The 25,210-nt window shown below is 43.0% G+C and overlaps 1 protein-coding gene across 11 annotated transcripts in view; it reads right to left on the bottom strand.

Moving 5' to 3' along the window:
• The window catches only part of PPCDC (phosphopantothenoylcysteine decarboxylase), a 418,450-nt gene that overhangs the window by 160,485 nt on the left and 232,755 nt on the right, over positions 1 to 25,210 (bottom strand). For 8 of the 11 annotated variants that reach the window (XM_089652388.1, XM_089652389.1, XM_089652390.1 and 5 more), the window contains one exon: positions 7,392 to 7,558. The gene's annotated coding sequence lies outside the window, so the exon portion shown is untranslated. Of the gene's footprint in view, positions 1 to 7,391; positions 7,559 to 8,607; positions 8,628 to 16,219; positions 16,305 to 16,330; positions 16,592 to 25,210 lie in introns of those variants that run through there. The other 3 variants (XM_089652398.1, XM_089652396.1, XM_089652399.1) reach the window with 3 other exon arrangements.

Below are 25,210 nucleotides of genomic sequence, written 5' to 3'. Positions count from 1 at the left end.
ACTGTATTCTGCTGGCGGGGGGGTTGCGAGGAACGTTCTCAGCCAGCAGAGCAGGATATTCACTGCTCATATTAATAGCCATAGGCAACAATCCAACGTAAAAACTATCACTGGTCATAGGCAATAATCCAATGTAGAAATTCTGTCAGGCTGGTTGTACCCAAGTTGACCCATCAATTCACTGGGTGCAATCAGCCTGTCCATGCATGGATGGAATCTTGAATTACAATTCATGTATGGCTTGTTTTAATCTTTCAAGAAGTAGCTGACAAATCAGTGTTGATGGGGGGAATTCCTCTCACAGCACTACTGTATTCTGCTGGCAGAGGGTTTGCAGGGAACCTTCTCAGCCAGCAGAGCAGGATGATCACTGCTCATAGGCAATAATTCAATATAGAAATTCTGTCAGGCTGGTTGTACCCAAGTTGATACATCAATTGACTGGGGTGCAATCATCCTGTCCATGCATGGATGGAATCTTGAAATCCAATTCTTGTATGACTTGTTTTAGTCTTTAAAGATGCAGCTGACAAATCAGTCAGTGTTGATGGGGGGAATTCCTCACACAGCACTACTGTATTCTGCTGACAGAGGGGTTGCGGGGAACCTTCTCAACCAGCAGAGTAGGATGATCACTGCTCATATTTAAAACCATAGGCAATAATCCAACGTAAAAATTCTGTCAGGCTGGTTGTACAGAAGTTGACCCATTAAATGACTGGGGTGCAATCAGCCTGTCCATGCATGGATGGAATCTTGAATTCCTGTTCATGTATGGCTTGTTTTAGTGTTTAAAGATGCAGCTGAAAAATCAGTCAGTGTTGATGGAGGGAATTCCTCTCACAGCACTACTGTATTCTGCTGGCAGAGGGTTTGCGGGGAACCTTCTCAACCAGCAGAGCAGGATGATCACTGCTCATATTTATAGCCATAGGCAATAATCCAATGTAGAAATTCTGTCAGGCTGGTTGTACCCAAGTTCATCCATCAATTGACTGGGTGCAATCAGCCTGTCCATGCATGGATGGAATCTTGAAATCCAATTCTTGTATGACTTGTTTTAGTCTTTAAAGATGCAGCTGACAAATCAGTCAGTGTTGATGGGGGGGAATTCCTCACACAGCACTACTGTATTGTGCTGGCAGAGGGGTTGCGGGGAACCTTCTCAGCCAGCAGAGCAGGATGTTCACTGCTCATATTTATAGCCATAGGCAACAATCCAACGTAAAAATTCTGTCAGGCTGATTGTACCCAAGTTGACCAATCAATTCACTGGGTGCAATCAGCTTGTCCATGCATGGATGCAATCTTGAATTCCAATTCATGTATGGCTTGTTTTAGTCTTTACAGATGCAGCTGACAAATCAGTCAGTGTTGATGGGGGGAATTCCTCACACAGCACTACTGTATTCTGCTGGCGGGGGGGTTGCGGGGAACCTTCTCAGCCAGCAGAGCAGGATGTTCACTGCTCATATTTATAGCCATAGGCAACAATCTAACGTAAAAATTCTGCCAGGCTGGTTGTACCCACGTTGACAGATCAATTGACTGGGTGCAATCAGCCTGTCCATGCATGGATGGAATCTTGAATCGCAATTCATGTATGGCTTGTTTTAGTCTTTCAAAAAGTAGCTGACAAATCAGTGTTGATTGGGGGAATTCCTCTCACAGCACTACTGTATTCTGCTGGCAGAGGGTTTGCGGGGAACCTTCTCAACCAGCAGAGCAGGATGATCACTGCTCATATTTATAGCCATAGGCAATAATCCAATGTAGAAATTCTGTCAGGCTGGTTGTATTCAAGTTCATCCATCAATTGACTGGGGTGCAATCAGCCTGTCCATGCATGGATGGAATCTTGAAATCCAATTCTTGTATGACTTGTTTTAGTCTTTAAAGATGCAGCTGACAAATCAGTCAGTGTTGATGGGGGGAATTCCTCACACAGCACTACTGTATTCTGCTGGCGGGGGGGTTGCGGGGAACCTTCTCAGCCAGCAGAGCAGGATGTTCACTGCTCATATTTATAGCCATAGGCAACAATCCAACGTAAAAATTCTGTCAGGCTGATTGTACCCAAGTTGACCAATCAATTCACTGGGTGCAATCAGCCTGTCCATGCATGGATGGAATCTTGAATTCCAATTCATGTATGGCTTATTTAAGTCTTTACAGATGCAGCTGACAAATCAGTCAGTGTTGATGGGGGGAATTCCTCTCACAGCACTACTGTATTGTGCTGGCAGAGGGGTTGCGGGGAACCTTCTCAGCCAGCAGAGCAGGATGTTCACTGCTCATATTTATAGCCATAGGCAACAATCTAACGTAAAAATTCTGCCAGGCTGGTTGTACCCACGTTGACAGATCAATTGACTGGGTGCAATCAGCCTGTCCATGCATGGATGGAATCTTGAATTCCAATTCATGTATGGCTTGTTTTAGTCTTTAAAGATGCAGCTGACAAATCAGTCAGTGTTGATGGGGGGAATTCCTCACACAGCACTACTGTATTTTGCTGGCGGGGGGTTGCGGGGAACCTTCTCAGCCAGCAGAGCAGGATGATCACTGCTCATATTTATAGCCATAGGCAACAATCCAATCTAAAAATTCTGTCAGGCTGGTTGTACCCAAGTTCATCCATCAATTGACTGGGTGCAATCAGCCTGTCCATGCATGGATGGAATCTTGAATCGCAATTCATGTATGGCTTGTTTTAGTCTTTCAAAAAGTAGCTGACAAATCAGTGTTGATGGGGGGAATTCCTCTCACAGCACTACTGTATTCTGCTGGCAGAGGGTTTGCGGGGAACCTTCTCAGCCAGCAGAGCAGGATGATCACTGCTCATAGGCAAAAATCCAATGTAGAAATTCTGTCAGGCTGGTTGTACCCAAGTTCATCCATCAATTGACTGGGGTAGAATCAGCCTGTCCATGCATGGATGGAATCTTGAAATCCAATTCATGTATGGCTTGTTTTAGTCTTTACAGATGCAGCTGACAAATCAGTCAGTGTTGATGGGGGGAATTCCTCACACAGCACTACTGTATTCTGCTGGCGGGGGGTTGCGGGGAACCATCTCAGCCAGCAGAGCAGGATGTTCACTGCTCATATGTATAGCCATAGGCAACAATCCAATCTAAAAATTCTGTCAGGCTGGTTGTACCCAAGTTGACCCATCAATTCACTGGGTGCAATCAGCCTTTCCATGCATGGATGGAATCTTGAATTCCAATTCATGTATGGCTTGTTTTAATCTTTCAAGAAGTAGCTGACAAATCAGTGTTGATGGGGGGTATTCCTCTCACAGCACTACTGTATTCTGCTGGCAGAGGGTTTGCATGGAACCTTCTCAGCCAGCAGAGCAGGATGATCACTGCTCATAGGCAATAATCCAATGTAGAAATTCTGTCAGGCTGGTTGTACCCAAGTTCATCCATCAATTGACTGGGGTGCAATCAGCCTGTCCATGCATGGATGGAATCTTGAAATCCAATTTTTGTATGACTTGTTTTAGTCTTTAAAGATGCAGCTGACAAATCATTGTTGATGGGGGAAATCCCTCACACAGCACTACTGTATTCTGCAGGCGGGGGGGTTGCGAGGAACGTTCTCAGCCAGCAGAGCAGGATGTTCACTGCTCATATTAATAGCCATAGGCAACAATCCAACGTAAAAACTATCACTGGTCATAGGCAATAATCCAATGTAGAAATTCTGTCAGGCTGGTTGTACCCAAGTTGACCCATCAATTCACTGGGTGCAATCAGCCTGTCCATGCATGGATGGAATCTTGAATTCCAATTCATGTATGGCTTGTTTAAGTCTTTACAGATGCAGCTGACAAATCAGTCAGTGTTGATGGGGGGATTTCCTCTCACAGCACTACTGTATTCTGCTGGCAGAGGGGTTGCGGGGAACCTTCTCAGCCAGCAGAACAGGATGATCACTGCTCATATTTATAGCCATAAGCAAAAAATAATCCAATGAAAAAAATTCTGTTAGGCTGGTTGTACCCAAGTTGATCCATCAATTGACTGGGGTGCAATCAGCCTGGCCATGCATGGATGGAATCTTGAATTCCTATTCAAGTATGGCTTGTTTTAGTCTTTAAAGATGCAGCTGACAATTGTTTGGAAACTTTTATCAAGGCATCTTTTGCCTTGGTGAATGCTGCACTGCAGTCGGTGGTTGCGGCTACTGGAGTCTGCCAGAGCCTTAGGATTGGTGTAAAAAGTCTGTCTAGGAAGTTAGGCTCAGCAGGTACTGAGGCTGACCTAGGTGAAGGTTTGACAGATTTCCCTAGGGCTCTCTGTTTTGCTGTAAATGCCTTAAAGGGGTCCATTCAACAGATTCAGCTGTCTTCACCTGGACTGGGCACCGCCATCTTGGAGGTAGCCATCTGGCTGTGACTCCCCAATGTATATGCATGAGATCACGCTGCGCTTTCACATTGGTCTGCAGCCTCCTTGGACGCAGGACATGGCCCAAGAGGTTGAGGGCAGGCGGGGGTGGGGGGCACTTACATGCTCTGTGCAATGCTTTTGCAGAGAGGCCCCCAACCTCCCCTTCTTGGGTCCCTCACCAGCGAGTAGTGAAATGTAGAGTAGAGTAGTGTAATGTAAAATAGAGTAGTTTAGGGACTGGCCAGAGAGGGATTACTTTGATGCAGTTGGCCAGCTTAAACATGTATTGCAATGCATGTGAACTAAAAATCCCTTTTTTTTTTCTACAAAGTTTGTTGGAAAGAGTGTATAGTAGTGTGCAGAGAGTTAATTCAGATTTTTTTTTAGTGTTATCATGTCATCACAGCCCTTTAGCAACTGATGGGATATGGATGGATATATATATATATATATATATATCACACACACAGATGAAACTCGAAAAATTAGAATAATCGTGCAAAAGTTCATTTATTTCAGTAATGCAACTTAAAAGGTGAAACTAATATATGAGATAGACTCATTACATGCAAAGCAAGATAGTTCAAGCCGTGATTTGTCATAATTGTGATGATTATGGCTTACAGCTCATGAAAACCCCAAATCCACAATCTCAGAAAATTAGAATATTACATGCAATCAATAAAACAAAGATTGTACATAGAACAATATCAGACCTCTGAAAAGTATAAGCATGCATATGTACTCAGTACTTGGTTTGGGCCCCTTTTGCAGCAATTACCGCCTCAATGCAGCGTGGCATGGAAGCTATCAGCCTGTGGCACTGCTGAGGTGTTATGGCAGACCATGTCCTGCTGGAAAATGAAGTCAGCATCGCCATAAAGCTAGTCTACGGAAGGAAGCATGAAGTGCTCCAAAATCTCCTGGTAGACAGCTGCGTTGACCCTGGACTTAATGAAGCACAGTGGACCAACACCAGCAGATGACATGGCTCCCCAAATCAACACAGACTGTGGAAACTTCACACTGGACTTCAAGCATCGTACAGTGTGTGCCTCTCCATTCTTCCTCCATACTCTGGGTCCTTGGTTTCCAAATGAGATGCAAAAGTTGCTCTCATCAGAAAAGAGGACTTTGGACCACTAAGTAACAGACCAGGTCTGTTTTTCTTTAGCCCAGGTAAGACGCTTCTGACATTGTTTGTTGTTCAGGAGCGGCTTGACAAGAGGAATACGACATTTGAAGCCCATGTCCAGGATCCGTCTGTGTGTGGTGGCTCTTGATGCACTGACTGCAGCCTCAGTCCACTCCTTGTGAAAGTCCCCAACACTTTTGAATGGCCTTTTCCTGACAATCCTCTCCAGGCTGCGGTCATCCCTGCTGCTTGTGCACCTTTTTCTTCCACACTTTTCCCTTCTACATAACTTTCTATTAATGTGCTTTGACACGGCACTTGGGAACATCCAACTTCTTTTGCAATTACCTTTTGAGGCTTTCCCTCCTTATGGAGGGTGTCAATGATGGTTTTCTGAACAACTGTCAGGTCAGCAGTCTTTCCCATGATTGTGATTCCTACTGAACCAGACTGAGAGACAATTTGTGTAGTATTATGTTCAGCAGACTGTGTTCTTCTATTGTTGTGACTTAGATGACGTTCAGAGCACATTTTATGCCCAATTCATGCAAAACTCCACGTAATACCAAGGGGTTCACATACTTTTTCTTGCAACTGTATATTGTGTCACATTTTGCTTTCATTACATTATTTTATATATATATATATTTTTTTTTTTTATTTTGTCACTTATCACTTTGTTGCTATATGGATGTTCTTTACTAATATATTGTTTGATTAATTGGTTTGGTCACAATTTTCCACTGGTTGTTTCTAGCAGTTTTTCATTTCCACACTTGGGTGCGGGTATATTTACTTATACATTGATTTATTTTATATTAATTTATATGTCCATTTATTATTCATTTATGCACTGAGTAGCGCAGCACTAATCCATCATTCAATCTGTCATTTCACTCTACTTCATGGTATGAAATATTTAAAAAACGCAGCACAAGCAACATAGCTTACAGAGTGCCGACTATGCTCACTCTTTCTGCCTCCCCTCCTCCAATCACAGAAGCTGTTGTATAGATTCCATGAATGAAAAGTGATCTATTCATCAGCCTGTCCTACATTCATAAATCGGCTTGTATAAACTCCCACTGCACCAGAAGATTATGGCTGCAAGGTATGGAAGGGAGGCAGAGGACTTCAGTTTTCCACTGACAGCTGACACCAGCACAAGGAACACCACTCTGCATTAAATGTAAATAAAGTCCCGTGTGCTCATTTAAAGGAAAAAAAAACAAGAAAGAGGTTTTAACTAACCTTAGACTTTACCTAATGTTAACAAAACCCTGCGATTACCCACAAACATCAATTCATACTTGCAAATCTAATGTCTGATATATGACATTAAGCCTGGGTTCACACTGATGGGGTGGCAGAATTCGCAGCGGTTTCTGTGCGAATTCTGCACTGCATCAAAATCGCACCCAGTTCATTTCAACCGCTGTGGGTGTGTATGCTAACAACACCCCGAAATCGATTCGCAAAATGCGGTGCAATGTGCAGAACTGGATCGCATGGGTGTGGATACCCATCTAGTGGATACTGATTCTAGTGCGGACCAAAAAAAGGGTCCTGCACCTTTTTGGTGTGGATGCGGTGCGATTTGAGCCATACAAAATGTTCTGTGCGATGTGATTTGAGCCATACAAAATGTATGGCTCAAATCGCATCGCACAGAATTCGCATGCGATTTGCATAGGAATGTGGGGCGGTTTCTGTGCAAATCGCATGCGATATACCGCATATGTGTGAACCCAGGCTTAGGGATGCTTTCATGCAGCAATACCAAAGTGACACTGGCAACCCTTAATAGCAGTAAACAGAACAAAACAAGGTTTGTTGAACTTTCAGTCACTGACCTCTGTCTCCACACACCAAGGTCTTCTCAATACATGGGATGTCTGTGTAGCCAAAACTAAGAAGACTTTTCATTTGTTGTGCTGTGATTGGATGATTCCACATGGCTGTAGTCATAGCTGGGCAGAACAGCAGTGGCTTTGTTGTAACCCATGAACGGACCACACGTCTGCAAACAGAATATATAGCAAAATCTTAAAGCTGAGCTCCAAACAAAGCACTAAAATAAATACAGACATCAAAATGCATACTGTGTAACTGTTTTACTGAACAGATTATTTGGATTTCTTTCTATCCAGTACTGAGACATACCTTACCCTGCCACACAGCAAAGACAAATGGATAACACCCTTTCTCTGTTACAATTAAAATGTATCTGAACCCCAAACTAAAAATCTAATATATTGCAGCCTACCAGCCCTTAGATGTAGTACTTGCATATTTTGTCAGGATTTTTTTTCCTTTATTTTCACCCGGTGATCCTGCCAGTAACCCACTTTCTGTCCTAGAGTGACAATGTTCTCTCACTGTACTGTATCTATGGAGGAGCAGTGTTGTCACCCTAGAAGAAGAAATTTAAGATTACAGAATAGGGACTGCCGGGATAACCTGGTATTTGTATCCAAAAGGCACAATCCAAAACACAAGAGGCTGCTACTTGTGACAGAAATATACCTTATAAACACATATCTGCTGCACTCATTTTAAGGGTAACATACACTTTAAGAGAATGTGTGAACAGAAGCAAGTCACCGCCTTACAGATCTAAGCCACAAAAGCCTGATAAAGAAAAGCCCAAGAAGTAATCACCATTCTAGTGGAATGGGCTTTAATGGGAAAGGGACTCATGCAACTCACACGCTTGTAAAAACTACCTGTATGCAAAGCCCTAGCTATGTGAGGCTAGGAAAAAAAGGAAACGTTTACTTAAAGCAGAACCTTACCCATAACAATTTGATAAAAAAATAATGTTCTTTAGCAATGAGCAGAAGTTCCACAATAATAATTATGCTACCAAAATAATTGTGTGCTGTAAATTGCCTCCAACATTGTTCCCATTTCTTCTTGCTGGAGGCTGCCATTTTGCTGAAGCCCAGAGCACCTGAACAGCAGTAAGTCATAAAGCAGAACTAAACCCATTGAATCAACAGCTTCAAAAAACACCTACATTCTTGGAATGCCATGATTGCCAACTGTCACATTTGCTTGTGTCCTTACCCAAACTGTCAAACCATCAAATGGCTGGTGTCATAACTGATCACATGCGCAGCTCCATGGCAGTTGCAGATCAAACAGAAGCAGCTTCCTTGGCTGTAAAGGACAGGAGGGTTTAATTCCGTTTTGCTGTCAGCAGATTGGCCTCTACAAATTCATCAGTGTCTAAAAATGAACAGCAACTGAGCATGTGCAGAGTAGGGTGAGACAGTGTTACTGATTTTAAACAGCACAGGCACTTATTTTTCATGTTTTACATAGCTATACCTACATAAGGGGCCATCCTGAAGTGATCTAGCAGGACATCATTTTCTGACTAAAGTTCCACTTTAATAAGACTCACGTGGTTTAGCTTACAAATACTTATTGAAAGGTATATTAAAATCATACACAAAAATACTCTCTTTGCCTTTCACCAAATTAAAAATGACAACATTGCAATAAAGCCATGCATTCACACTTGTTCGGACATCATCTCACCACAATCCCAGTAATTGTTCCCCAGTAATAGCATGGCATAGCAACTCTTATAGACATTCTTTTTCATAAAAGAACTGCCTATTCTTGTTTATGTCCTCAGATATGACTAATCTTCAAGAAAACATTGGAAACAATTTTGTTGACGAAAAGCTTTATGAGGATGTCCATAGTAGTGCACAAGTGGAGATGTACATGAGGGTATAAACTTAGGGAGGTCTATCTGATGTAGAGTAATATGTGCAATGTCCACTGCCCCCTACTAGTACACTTAGGAATTGTTTGTTAGAATGCATTATAGGTAGCCATGCTATTACTGGGGGTTAATTACTGGGATTGTGGCAAGATGATGTCCAGACAAGTGTGAATGTATGTTTTTATTGCAACGGTTTCATTTTCAGTTTGGTAAAGGGAGAAGGGAGTGTTTTTGTGTATGATTTCAATTTTTGAATTTACCTTTCAATAAGTATAAGTAAGCTAAACTACAAGTCTTATTTAGTAACTGCTTCTTTTTTTCTTGCCGCACATAGTTAGGGCTTTTAGTAGATACTGTTTGGTTACTAAGACCACGCCAAAGCGCGGTGAGTGGATGGGCTTCTGGAATTAGACTGAAATTCTCAGAGATGCTTTTACGGAGTTTTCTCCTGCAAAACGACTTGTCAAATTCACTTAAAAATTGTGGAAATGTCAGCTGGAGAACTTGTGGCCTTTTGGAAAAACTATCAGGGAATCTGTCTGCCTAAAAGAAGCAGTGGCTGAGAGATAAACCCCGACAACCCTCACTATATCCCATATAATGGAGACAGATCTCCTTGGGGTGAACCAGAGCACACTGAAACACAACAAAGATAGCACAGTACCATCATAAAGGTGAAAATTAGAGACCACCTTGGATAAAAGGAGGTCCCATCGCTAAACAACCTTGTCCTTGTGAAAAATCAAATGGAACTTCTAAAGGACAATGCTGATAACTCAGACTGCTGTAGCCGAACTGATGGCCACTAGAAAGACTCCTGTACGGGATAGCAAAGAAAGAAATACTCAAATAAATGCCCCAAATAGGCTGAATGGTAAATCAGTCTCCCTGCATTGTTTTTTGTTCAGTTAGCTGCCTGGAAAGCATGCTGTAATTAAGCTGCTGAGACTGAGAATATTGGCTTGCTGACACTTTTGGTGCATCTACCGATTCATTCTTTTGAGCTGCATTCATCTTTTGAAACTTTTCTTATACTTTGCTGGCTTCATATTAGGTTTGCTTCAACTTAGATTGTAAGCTCTAACGAACAGGCCCTCTGTTTCCTCTTGTACCAAATTGTATTGTAACTGTAATGTCTACCTTCATTTTGTAAAGCACTGCGCAAACTATTGGCGCTATATAAATCCTGTATAATAATAATAATAACTAGTTGTACACCTGATACATAGTCATTCTAATCAGCCACTTGTTTTAAGCACAGTTGTCTTATGTTGCCCCAACAGATGTGCTTTTCTTGCACATAAATACCGTATTTTTTGGCGAATAAGACGACTGGGCGTATAGGGTTTGGGCTATACTCGCCGTATAAGACTAGCCCTCTTCCAACGCACACCAAAAAAAAATAAAAAAATAAAAATTAAAAAACATCAGATTTGATTTCAATATGGTATGGTATTTCAGTATGGTATTCCAATGATGGGGTGCTATTCCTCCCACTGACACCAATGATGGGGCATTATTCCTCCCAATGACACCAACGATGGGGCACTATTCCTCCCCCCCCCCCACTGACCCCAACGATGGGGCACTATTCCATCCCCCACTGACCCCAACGATGGGGCACTATTCCTCCCGCCCCACTGACACCAACGATGGGGCACTATTCCCCCTCCCCCCACTGACACAAATGATGGGGCACTATTCCTCCCCCCCCCCATTGACACCAATGATGGGGCACCATTCCCCCCCCCCCCCACTGACACCAACGATGGGGCACTATTCCACCCCCCCACTGACACCAATGATGGAACACTATTCCTTCCCCCACTGACACCAATGATGGGGTACTATTCCTCCTACTGACACCAATGTTGGGACACTATTCCTCCCACTGACACCAATGACGGGGAACTATTCCTCCCTCTGACACCAATGATGGGGCACTATTCCTCCCACTGACACCAATGATGGGGCGCTATTCCTCCCACTGACACCAATGATGGTGCCCCATCATTAGTGTCAGTGTGTGAGGAATAGTGTCCCATCATTAGTGTCAGTGGGAGAAATAGTGCCCCATCATTGGTGTCAGTGGGAGGAATAGTGTCCCATCATTAGTATCAGTGGGGGGAATAGTACTCCGTCATTGTTGTCAGTGGGAGGAATAGTTCCCCGTCATTGGTGTCAGTGGGAGGAATAGTGTCCCAACATTGGTGTCAGTGGGAGGAATAGTACCCCATCATTGGTGTCAGTGGGGGAAGGAATAGTGTTCCAGCATTGGTGTCAGTGGGGGGGTGGAATAGTGCCCCATCGTTGGTGTCAGTGGGGGGGGGGGGGAATGGTGCCCCATCATTGGTGTCAATGGGGGGGGGGGGAGGAATAGTGCCCCATCATTGGTGTCAGTGGGGGAATAGTGCCCCATCGTTGGTGTCAGTGGGGCGGGAGGAATAGTGCCCCATCGTTGGGGTCAGTGGGGGATGGAATAGTGCCCCATCGTTGGGGTCAGTGGGGGGGGGGGGGAGGAATAGTGCCCCATCGTTGGTGTCATTGGGAGGAATAATGCCCCATCATTAATATCAGTGACACCAATCATGGGCACTATTCCTCTCACTGACACCAATTACACTTGCTGACCCCTGTTCCAGTATGGTGCTGCTGCAGCCAGCATACGTGGTTGCAGCAGCACCTCTGCACGGCACACTTACTGGCCGCTCCCTCACTCGATTTTTGCAGGGCTGCTCGGCTCCGCCTCCTCGCTGGTGATTGGCCGCCTGTGTGCCATTCCTGAGCTACAGTTCTGGCGGCCAATCACCGGTTAGGAGGTGGAGACGAGCGGCCGCACGAACATCCGGTGGCCAAACTGAATGAAGGAGCAGCCGCGCTTCCTAGACTGGATCGTCGTGGGACTGGGACCGGAGCCAGGTAAGAAACAGCAGCCCCTACCCACCCCTGTACCTACTGTCTCTTCCGTTGGAAGTGCCGCCCTGACACCAAGTGTCAGTATGCTGTATACCGGCGTATAAGACGACCCCCGACTTTTGAGAAGATTTTCAAGGGTTAAAAAGTCATCTTATACGCCGGAAAATACGGTACATATATTTGCTTGTGTCTTTTTATTAATAAAGCCTCTGGAAAACAAAATATTTTCTGTACAATCTGGGGCCTTTATTTTAAAGTGTATTTCCACTTTTGCAGTCAAATTCGTTATGTTTGTGTGTGTTCCCATTCACAAAGCATACCTACAAAAAAGGTTTTATATATTTCTTTTAGATGTTCCTTTGGAGATGGTGTCATGGTGGACTGCAAATGTTTCTATATAGAACTGTAAAATTGATAAGTAAGTCACCGACACCACATCCCAAAGTGATTTACCAGTATATAGAGAATATTACAAAAAGAAGAAGACGCAGGACTTTTAACCACTTGAGCTCTGGAAGATTTTAACCCCTTCATGACTAGGACATTTTTTTTGCTATTCAGCACTGTGCTACTTTAAGTGGCAATTACATGGTCATGCAATATTGTACACAAATTAAATTTATATCATTTCCACACAAATAGAGATTTATATTAGTGGTATTTGATTATCGCTGGTTTTTTTTAGTTTTTTCGCTATAAAAAACAAAAATACCAAACATTTTTAACAAAAAAAAATAAAAACCGTTTTCTACTTTCTGTTATAAAACATACCCAATAAAATCAAATTTTGGCATAAATTTATGCCAAAATGTATTCTGCTATGTGTCTTTGGTAAATAAAATTCCAATAATGTACATTAATAGCTTTGTGTAAAAGTATTAGTGTCTACAAACTATGGTATATATATACACAGTATATCTGAAAACTGCTAAACTCTATACTACTGACAGCCTATCTCATTTCTTGAGGCCCTAGAATGCCAGAATAAATTGCCCCCCAAATCACCCCTTTTTTTTGCAAAGTAGTCAGCCTGAGGCAGTTAGTAAGAGGCATGGGGAGTTTTTTTGTAATGTTCAGTTACAATTTTTTTGAAAATGAAGAAATTGAATAAAATGTTTTTTTTATATGCTCTCACCAGTGCAGTACAGCATCACCATATGACTGGTGTGGCAGTGATCAGGGACACTGACTGGTGACTGTATGTCAAAAACAGTTACATTTTTTGACAGTGGGCTGCAAGCTGTCACAGCCCTGTGCCCACATTGAAGATGCCGGCGCCTGGATCACCACATGGCTGGTGAAACGGGCTGCGGGGAGGACACCGCGGGGTCGTGGGACAGGTGAGTGGCTGTTTTTTAAAAGTCACAGTTTTTATAGCTGCTGACTTTTATTTTTTGACAGTGTGAGTGGAACTCAGCTTTAATTTCATCCCAGAGGGGTGATATATAAAAGAGCCTGTGTCCACTTAGGATAATGTCCCCCGACAACTTAAAGAGAATGCATAGTGGTTAAGACATATTCTTACTTTTTCTTTTAGTCCTAACCATAATTACTAAAAAAACTTTTTTATTGCCTGGTCATTTGTGAGCTATGAATACTGCATATGAGTATATTTTATGCTCCTGTCCAGCCAGCAGATGGAGCTCTCAGCTCCTTGTCATGTTTACTGGCTGTTTTCAGATACTCATATCATGCTTGTCATTAACCACTTGTCCTCCAGAGGATTTACCCCCCTATCCTGAACAGGCCATTTTTTGTGATACGGCGCTGCGTGACTTTAACTGACAATTGCGCGATCCTACGAGGCTGCACCCAAATTAAATTTACGTCTCTTTTTTGCCCACAAATAGAGCTTTCTATGTGTGGTATTTGATCACCTCTGCGATTTAATTTTTTTTTGCTATAAACAAAAAAAGACCGACAAAAAAAAAACTACTTTTGACTTTTAGCTATTAAACATGTCCACAAAAAATTTTTAAAAATCAAATTTCGTCATAAATTTAGGCCAAAATGAATTCTGCTACATGTCTTTTCTAAAAAATCCCAATACGTGTAAATTAATTGGTTTATGTGAACGTATAGCGTTTACAAATGGTGGTATATATACTGGAATTTGTTTTACTGGTAATGGTGGCGATCAGCGACTTATAGTGGGACTGTGGTGAGCATTCTGCCACTGGGGGGGGGACGGGACTAACTGACATCCCCAGTGAAACCAATACAGTGATCAGTGCTAATAAAAAGCACTAACTCTGTACTAATGACACTGGGCAGGAAGGGGTTAACATCTGGGCCGATTAAAGGATTGACTGTGTGCTGTTTTACTGTGTGCTGTGCTTTACACTGTAAGCACACTGCTTTGTATGGCTCTACTGTGCAAAGCCATACAAAGCAGTGTGCAGGAGCTGACAGGGGAGAGATCTGTATTGTTTACATACAGGCCTCTCCCCCATCAGTGATAAACGGCGATCGCCGGGTGCCGGGAGGGAATCACCGGCTACAATCCGGTGATTAACAGCCAAGGCTGCCAACAGCAGCATGCCCCCAACACGGAAATGCAAAATCACATATATATACGTGATTTTGAGCAGCCGTACCGCCCTGTAGCAGTATTTCTGTTATAGCGCGGCACGGAAGCGGTTAATAAATCCCATATTGTTTTTGCTGTACTTTACTGTACACTTTGCAAGATTTAGGCTGCCCACACATTATACAATTTTCTTGAGAATTTTACTTTAGAGTTACAAAAAAAAAACATATAATATGAGGTCAAACCTAAACACTTCCAATTGTATCCAATTAGGCAGGTCTTTGCACTACATAGTTGAAGGTAAATATAAAGGAAATTGGGCAGAAATTGTAAGAAAATTGTATAGTGTATGGCCAGCCTAAGTTTCTCCAATAAAGAACTGTTTAAAAGTTGGTCAGCGTTAAAGCCAGACTCTGGGCTGCTTTTAAATGTACCCATGCTGCTTGATTCCCTCCCCCACATTTCATGGGCTAAATACAAATTATTACTTTATTCCTCACTCCCACAAGATTCCTCCTCTTTGTTGGACTGATCCTCTGAAGTGCTTTACCTGGCTACCCGGCCGGTCACAGCTTTCTGATGTCATAACACACTAAGCAGACCTAACAGTCCTGCATTGTATAGGAGGGGGGCGAGGGTCTGCTCACAATCCAGGATGTGTGGCAGAGGAGGAAACCACCGGCTGTCAGGGGAACAAGGCCCTTAGTCACCGGTCACACCGCTGCGACTTAAAATCATGCGATTTCAGGTGCGATTTCTGAAGACTGTATTGTAACTTCTTAAGATTTCCAACGATTTCTTGCTATTTGCGGTGCGATTTCCATTGTATTCTATGTATGTGAAATCACAACAAAACTGCAGAAAAAGTAATGCAGGAAATACTTTAAAAATCGCGCTGCAGCAAAACGCACATCTTAAGGCACGGACATTCACTAGTTGGGATTTCAGCTCACAAGTCGCACCGGTATGACCGGGCACTTAGACAGAAGGGATGAGTCCAGACACCAGTCCACACCTACCTGAGCTATCCTGCTGGAAAGTTGCAAAGTGAACAGCCAATCACAGGCAATGGAGGCATGCCCCGCCCCACACTGACTTGTATCCAAGGGATGAGGGGGTCTCTGATGCCTATGATTGGCTGTCTGCTTTGGCAGCTTCCTAGTGGGATAGCTCAAGCAGGTGAGGACTTGTGCGTTAGAGACAGTTGCTATGGGAACAAGTGTCCCCACTGGAAGATTTTCCCTCACATCCTGTTCTGGACACAATCAGCAAGAACAACCTGACAGGTGGTCTAACCCCACATCACTCTAAATCTAAATGTAACCACTTGCTGTCCGCCCTATAGCAGTTTTCCTACAAAGTGTTGTCTTTAGTTCCCCTTTACCATTTCTCTGCCTCACTGAAGACAAGTGTAATGATACGATCAGTGTTCTTCCTCTTCTACAGCCCAATCAGGAGGAAAGAAATAAGATCACATCCATCGATCATCACATTACCATCATCAGCCGCCCTCCTCTCTATGGCTCCATTCTGACCTGTACATAGAAACACAGCCGGCATGGACACTAGCCCGAGACTACAACTCCCAGAAGTCTGTATGCACTCACCGTGCAGCCAATGGACTGGCAGAGACTCGTATCCCAGCATCTCCCTGTAGTGCGCTCTAAATGTCCCAGCATGGATTTATTCCGCAAAGGATGCTGGGATTTGTAGTGCCGGGCAATACATAGGAGGGGAGGCTATGCCTCTAGTAGATGTGTTCCGCTCAGCTTTGTGTACACGGACTGTAATCCGCACCTCCCACACACACAGTCCTCCCATAGAGAACAATATGAACATCCTGGAGAGGATTGCACTGTGCTACAGTACACCAAGACTACCCACAATCCTCTGCACTGTTTACATACCTACTCCCCGCCCACTAAGCAATCGCCGATCTCTTCCTGCTCATGAATACATGTCCCCGCCCACCTCTTAAAGCACACGTGACCGGCCTTGCGGTCTCTCCTCAGTCTGTGAGCAGAGATCAGAGTCTGCGTAGTGACTTGTATATGGGGGGTTCAGACTCAGCTGCAAAGGGGTCCGGTGTCCTAATACACCGAGCTAGCACACATATGAAAGAACCGTGTCCATGGTTTTCATTCATGCAATGCATGTTTACAAGTGCTCGTTCACAGGGGCTCACACCTGTGGGGGGGACATGTTCTGCTTACATGGGATGCACAGGTGTTCCAGTCTTGTCTATAGGGATGCAGCCGGAGTACGGATACAGCTGCTGCTTCCACTCTGACATCCATGTGGGTGCAGGTGCGTGGCCCCGAACTCACACTGTGTCCAGGGGCCCACGTGGATGTCAGATTGGGAGCAGCAGCTGTATCCCCGATGACATGAATGAGACTGCCTGCATACAGAAGAATGGAACACCTGTGCCTCCCATGAGGCCAAAACATGGTCCTCACACGGGGTACACTAGAAAGTATAGTCCGCCTTTACCAAAACACTGCCTGTGCAGATAAGGGGTGTCTGTAGATAAAAACAAACTGCAGCTCTGACTAAAACTGAATAAGGCCCTTGTTATAGGTGTAGGCCATTTACATACCTCATGAAGCCTGACTGGAAACCTCCCAGGACATTGCTATCAGCAAATACATCATCCAGCACCGCTTTACGTGTCTCGTCACAAACCACTTGACTTCCTCAGGGTTGGTCCTACACTTGTTGTCACAAACCACATGACTTCCTCGGACTAGTCCTACACGTGTTGTCACAAACCACGTGACTTCCTCAGGGCATAGCGGGTGACATATTTGCCAGAAACCAGAAGTGACACAAAAGACGGTCCCCGATGCCTGTGTGCCAATAGTTTCATGCCGTTTTTAAACTGCTACATTGTAAGTGAAATACATTTTAAATAAAAATGAGGATTTCAAATATACTACACTGTGAAGAGTTCCTGGGTCTCCGGAGCTTCTGAGCCTTAAAGGGCCACACACATTGAAAAAAGGTGTACCACTGCAATCATCTTTAGTTAGTTATACAAGAGTGGAGGGGTTTGGATTTACCATCAATGTATTCGAGTGTGATTGACCCCACAGAGGAAGAGGAAGAGTTTATGACCTGATGGTGCAGCAGGTCCATGATTTGAGGTGAAAGCAATATAAGCAAGGTGGTGGGGCCCTGCTATGAACATGGTGGAATTTGAATGCATTGACAGCACAAAGGGGATATACACAACATGCTGAGAATTTGGCAAAAAAGAAGCCGTAATAACGAAACAATTTACACACAGACTTTTCATTTGGTCCTATTATTTATTTGAAGATTGACATTTATAGTGTGATGCACATGATTTCATTTATTTATTATGTTGTTTGCACATATATGTATTTTTCTCAGGCTATATTAATGAGATGACATAGTAAGGCATTTGCGCACCATCATTTATTTATTTATTTATTTTTTGTAGTATTGATTTTGTGGGAACACAAGAAGGTGGTAGCAGCAGCCTAACACAGAATATATTGATTCAATCACAACAGATAGTGCGGGAGTCACCAACATTAATATTCAGTTTTAATCAGAGCTGCACAGATTTTTACCTATGGATGCCCCGTATCTGCATTGGCAGTTCTTTGGTAAAGGTGGACTAACCCATTAAAGTGGTACTAAACCCAGGACCCTGCATTTACTGTATCTGGTCTCCCACAGTACACAACATGGAAATGCAATTATTTTAGTAAATATAACCTGCTAAATACTTTTTCTCATCAGCAGTTACAGCAGTCTTGTGACTTTATCAGTGTCCAATAGAACGGTGGCTACAGCGTGTAGGAGCAGTTTTCATTCTCCCCTGATTGTCCTATGAGGCTGTAGGACCCCTGACCTTCTGGACAGTGCTGATTGGCCCTGTGCTGATCACATGCACTCTTCCAAGAAAAGAAAAAAACTGCTGTTACTGTTGTGGGTTTAGTAACATTTTAAAGAACAATTAAAAGGTATGGATGCACCAATATCGTTTTTCTATTGGCGAGTACGAGTACCGATACTTTCGGTCAAGTACTCGCCGTTACAGAGTACCAATACTTTGCAGTGTGATTTGCATTAATGGATGCAAATTGCACTGCAAAGAATAGCATGCGATTTGAACAGGAAGGCGATTCCTGTCCAAATCACATGTGGTTTCCCCACTGCTCCTAAGTGAACCTGATGCTTGTCATGGCCCGAGTTCACACAGAAGCAGTGCGGGAAAGTTCCCTGCAGGCATCCCATGCTGAGTGTCAGAGGTAGGAGAGGAGGGCAAGAGATGGGGATTTGAATTCTCTGCCACTTTTTTTGCTCTCCTTACAGCGATGATAGTTCGGGCTAGACGGCATCTGATTGGGGGATTTCAAATCCCTGCCGCTTTCTCTCCTCTCCTACCACTGACACTCAGCATGGGATGCCTGCAGGGAGGTTTCCCGCACTGCTCCTGTGTGAACTCGGGCTATGACAAGCCTGGGGTCACACTGGAACAGTGGGGAAACCGCATGCGATTGGGACAGGTCCATTAACGCAAATCGGACTGCAAAGTATCAGTTAAGGTATCGGTAGTATTTTCACGAGTACTCATGTAAATACTTGGTATCGGCACCAATACCGGTATCAGTGCATCCCTAACTAAAGGAAAATCGTTTTTTAAATTTTGGATGGAGCAGAGAGGAATTAGGACACCTGTTAGTTTTTTTATTGCTGTCTGTGTCCCCATCAGGGAGACTGACCCTTTCTATGTCTGGTTTACCATTATCATTGAAAGTAAAAAAAAATTCCAAATTTTGCAGTGTCCCCCGAAAAGTAATAGAGAGAGAGGGGTATGATACAAGGGGTGCCATCATCCCTGAAAGATACAGTGAAAAGGTCCTCTTATTGGTGGGACTTTAACGGCACAGTTTTATCAAATAGTAAACTTGACAATTCAATAGTTTAAAAAATATGTGATTTTTATTTTTGAAATCTTAAAACAGACATTTAAGTTACAATACAAAGTAAGTCTGTTTTAAGATTTCAAAAATAAAAATCACATTTTTTAAACTATTAAATTGTCACGTTTACCATTTGATAAAGCTGTGCCGTTAAAGTTCCACCAATAAGAGGACCTTTTCCCCAAAAAGTAATAGAGGCGAAATCCAACAATGGGCATACTAGCTCTGGTGACCAAGGGGGTGCAAGAATATGCTTCATTTGCAGGGACTTCCTGTGTTGGCTATAGGACAGGAAGTGAACGTAAATCTACCTGATAAGACACAGATTGCCAAAAAATCCAGCCAGGGGTTATGTATTCACCTTACTCTATCCAAAAAAAGGTTTTTCCTACAGTTATACTGTAAGTGTGCCTCATTCACAGGGGACACCTATCCATATAGCCATGTGGAGGGCCAACTTTACCTGTAAAAACAGCCAGCTGCATGGCTCTCCAAGCGCAACCCACACATGTACACTCCAGGATGCACTCGGAGATCCATGCAGCCGGCCACCTGTCATTGATTGAAATGTATCATTCTATATGTACTTACACTATATTGCCAAAAGTATTGGGACATCCCTCCAAATCATTGGATTCAGATGTTCCAATCACCTCCATGGCCACAGGTGTATAAAATCAAGCACCTAGGCATGCAGACTGCTTCTACAAACATTTGTGAAAGAATGGGTCGCTCTCAGGAGTTCAGTGAATTCTAGCGTGGTACCGTGATAGGTTGTCAATTGTACAATAAGTCCATCCGTGAAATTTCCTTGCTACTAAATATTCCACGGTCAACTGTTAGTGGTAATATAACAAAGTGGAAGCAACTGGGAACAGCAACTCAGCCACGAAGTGGTAAGCCACGTAAAATGACAGAGTGGGCTGATGCACACAGTGTGCAGAAGTCGCCAACTGTCTGCAGAGTCAATAGCTAAAGATCTCCAAATTTCGTGTGGCCTTCAGATTAGCACAACAACAGTGCGGAGAGAGCTTCATGGAATGGGTTTCCACGGCCGGACAGCTGCATCCAAGCCTTACATCACCAAGAGCAATGAAAAGCATCGGACGCAGTGGTGTAAAGCGAGCCGCCATTGAACTCTAGAGCATTGGAGACATGTTCTGTGCAGTGACGAATCACGCTCTTCTCTCTGGCAATCCGATGGACGAGTCTGGGTTTGACACTTGCCATAACAGTACTTGCCTGACTGCATTGTGCCAAATTTAGAGTTTGGTAGAGGGGGGATTATGGTCTGGGGTTGTTTTTCAGGGGTTGGGCTTGGCCCCTTAGTTCCAGTGAAGGGAACTCTTAAGGTGTCAGCATACCAAGACATTTTGGACAATTTTATGCTCACAACTTTCTGGGAACAGTTTGGGGATGGCCCCTTCCTGTTTTTTTCTTGTAATTGCAGACCACCAATAAAAAAAGCCTAAAAATATAAAGTGAGTCTCAGGGTATAGCTTTCTTTTTTAAAAATATGAAGATTTTAATATAAACATGCCACAAACCTGGGCTATACTTTGATATACTTAGATATAGGCAAGCTCTATAAATACTGATATAAGGATTTAAAAATAAATGAGCACATTGGGAATTACTGAAGCCAGAGGCAGCTTTGTAACTTTCATTTTCAGAAGAAGATCAGCAAATGATTGAGAGGGTGAAGTAACCAGACTGTGCAGAGCCTCTATTCCACATCTTCACATCTTTCTCAGTAAAGACTTGTTTCAACCGCCTTTTAGAGTGAGCAATCACCCTTTAAAGGATAAGTTCATCCTTTGAAAAAATAAATGCACATTTTTTTGAAGGTAACAAAAAAAATGTGCATTTTGTTTTTTAAGGAGTCTGCAGAGCACTGCACACGTGATCAGCAGATCACAGGTGCAATCTAAGGCTCCTGCGGACTGTCAGGTTAGCTGTCTGTCTGTACCTCCTACAGGAAGACAATTACCTGAGAGCAGGAAGATCAATGCACTATGAGACGCTCACCATCGCCCTTAAAGTTCATTGACAACTACAAAATGTCAACCGCAATGGCTGACGGTACTTGTAGGCATTCATTCATAGGAAACTGTGAATGAATGACACAGCCATGTGGGTGAAGCACAGCATGGACGCACTATTTTAAAATTAAGACAGCAGGTGTGGGAAGAGGATCCCCCACCCACTGTCACAGGGAGGGGGATCGAGGGGAGAAAGGCTGCAGATGCTGAAATATGTTACCCCTAAAATGGGTGGAACATATAAAATGTTCCAATGGTGAACATATCCTTTAACCATTAGCCGCCCGGCCTATAGCCGTTGGGCGGCCCGCAAAAGTGCTGCAGATTTCTGGGGTATACGTCATTTGGCATCCTCCCGCACATGCGTAGTTCGCGCGATTGTAGAGCAGCGCAGCGGCGCGATCTGTCACCGGCCGTGTACCTCGGACACGGCCGATGACAGATCTGAGTACCGGCCCCAGTTGCCAGTACCATGTGACCAATTACAGCAGGTCACATGACAGTTGTATACAATGGATGGCTTCATTCATGCCATCCATTGTATACTAGTGCCTAGCTGTGAATGGTCACAGCAGGTCACATGCACATGTCATGTGATTAGCTGTGGCCAAATCACAGCTAAGCACAAAAAAAAAAAAAAAAACCTGAATGAATCGATGTCATTCAGGTAAATGCTTGCTTATAGCAAAGTAATTCTTTGCTATAACCAAATTGTGTAAAAAAAAAAAAAAAAAAAATACTGATCACTTCCCCAAAGTAGTACAATGTTACTATAGTAACATTGTATGTATTGTATAGTAACATGTATAGTTTTTTTTTGTTAATTTAGCAAAAAATAAAGACCCCAGCGGTGATTAAATACCACCAAAAGAAAGCTCTAGTTGTGTGAAGAAAATGATAAAATTTTAGTTTGGGTACAATGTTGTATGACCGCGCAATTGTCATTCTAACTGTGAGAGCGCTGAAACGTGAAAAACTGGCCTGGGCAGAAAGGTGTAAAATTGCCCGGTATTGAAATGGTTAATTAGACCTCACTTGAAAATCAAATGAACGTTCCAAAATTGAACATATTTGAGTGAAATTATTATGGCATATGGCCAGCTTTCATCTACTCAAAGTGCAGAATGACAACAATAAAACAACATTGTTATTGAATTACATAATACGTTGGCTAAATGAATCAATACTGTACATGACAAGCCATAGATATAATAACTATATATATATATATATATAAACATATATTTACATTCATAAAAATGAATTCAGTAAAAAAAAATAAAAATCATCATAATAATATCTTAATCATGTGAACATTATACACAGCCCATATAATAGACAGCAATGGTCAAGGTTCTGTAACTGAGAATATACGAGGGGCGTTTCAGGCAAACAGGAACTTTTAATCTTACAGATATATAAAGGGGTGCTAGCATGGTGGTACTACACGCAGTAGTAAGTGGAAAGTGTGTCCTACTACTGATAGGCGGCACAAATGTCGCGGCCAGCCCCGAGACCGTTAATCAAGATTGCAGACAACAGTGTTAGTGCGTGCATGGAACAGTGTGTTATGATGAAGTTTCTTGTGAAGGAAGGTGCAAAACCCGCAGATATCTACAGAAGACTTCAAGCACAGTACGGTGATAAGACGCTCAGCCTCAGTAAGACACTTGAATGGTGTAAACATTTCAAAGATGGCTACACATCCATCAGTGACGATCCTGGCTGTGGTGGTTCCCTGCCCACAGCAGTCATTCCTGTGAACATTCAGTGCTTGGAACACCTGATCCTGGATAACTGACACATAACCGGTCGTGAAATTGCACAAAAGACAAAACTTTCTGTGAGTAGGGTGAACACAATCATTCAGGAATCTCCTAGGATGGTTCAGGCGTACTGACAAATCTTGCTGAAGCTTTCCAGGCATTAGATGAACGCTGGGATAAGTGTATAAATGTAGCAGGGGAGTATGTTAAAAAAGAAACGCAGTTTCTGCTCCTTGAAATGTTTTCTTTTATCATATAAACTCAAAAGTCCCAGTTTGACTTGAACTCTCCTCCTATAAAGGTTTTCCCATCATATTCCCAACTGCATTTAGTGGGTGACATCTAGTGGTAGACCTGGACCATTGCAGTCTATTTAATGAATAGTGTCTTTTATATATATTGTTTCTTTCAGTATGATTATTATGAGCTCATTTACTCAGTTCATTTATTTGTTTTTATTTAGTTTGTTATATTGATTAATTTGTATTCATAATATACTCATTTATATAGGTGTAAATAAATTGATATGGGTAGTACAATTGTCACCAACATACTTGTGAGAACCTGATGTGAGACAACATTTGTAGAACTTTGCAGAATTTTTAAAACTTCAGGATTCAGGATTACTATTTAACGGAGCCGAAGAAAGCCAATCCAAGTCTTCGTTCAGCTCTGTGACTCCCAATGAATGGGAGGTCCTGTTAAATCGGCGGAAGGCGGGGGGGGAGGGGAGGTTGGGGGAGTCTCCACCTGCTGCTGGTATTAACGATCAAGAGGTCTGTTAGCGCTCTGATTGCTATTACAAGAAAGCCAACTGTTGGCTCTAAATAATGATACTGGGATGATGCCTCATCCCAGTACAACCACGAAGGTACAACCACTGAGTATGTGACTGGTCGACAAGTGGCTAATGTAATTAAAAAATTAAATGTCATTTTAGTGAGAAAAACAAATGAAAGCCTAATTACAGCTGACACTTTTGAAGCAGTTACAGCAACAGGCTTTTTGTTTTTGGAAAAACAGGACAACTGTAGGTTTCCCTCCCTTGAGTTCTGTCCATGTGGTCTTAAATCTCAATTCACTCTGCGACATTGCTCTGAGCTGTTCAGCCTTCCCTATGAAAATGTTTGTTTCATACTGCACATGCCCACCACAGCCTCATTCATTCCAGTAGGATTTCTGTAGTCATGGTGGCCACATATGATCACTCAGAGTATGGCTTTCCCATAGCAATAAATGGGGCTGCGTTGGGAATGCGCGGTATGAAGAGACCTTTTTTTCTTTAGAGGAAAGACTGTGTGGTTAGAAGTAGGGCCATACAGTACAGATCACGGCTACAGGGCCAAACGTAAGTAGATGGTCATGCAGGCAGCAAATATGGACTGTGGGGGGGCGGGGGGGGGGGGGGGAGGTGACAAAAAAAAAAAAATCCCAATGCATCACTGTTTTTTTTTCACAAAACTTTATTAAAATGTCACAGAATTATGTTCACTGCCGCACCGTTGCAAGACAGTGGTTCACATCGCAATCTGCTGCCCTGAAAGAAAATATTGCATTTTGCCTTGTCTCTGCTGTAAAGCTGTGATGGAAATAATACATCTGGTGTCATCATGTCCTAAGCCATATGAATAAAGCGGACTATTTTTAAACACACCCAACATTGTTATACAATTTCTCCCGAAACGGTAACGTTTGCTGAACAACTTGAATGGTTATTGGAA

This window comes from Staurois parvus, unplaced genomic scaffold (genome assembly GCF_062004578.1).
Source record: "Staurois parvus isolate SC_StPar_1 unplaced genomic scaffold, SC_StPar_1.0 ptg000682l, whole genome shotgun sequence".
Classification (NCBI taxonomy): Eukaryota; Metazoa; Chordata; class Amphibia; order Anura; family Ranidae; genus Staurois; species Staurois parvus.
Note: the sequence above shows the minus strand (reverse complement) of the source record. Positions and strands in the feature narration are given on the sequence as shown.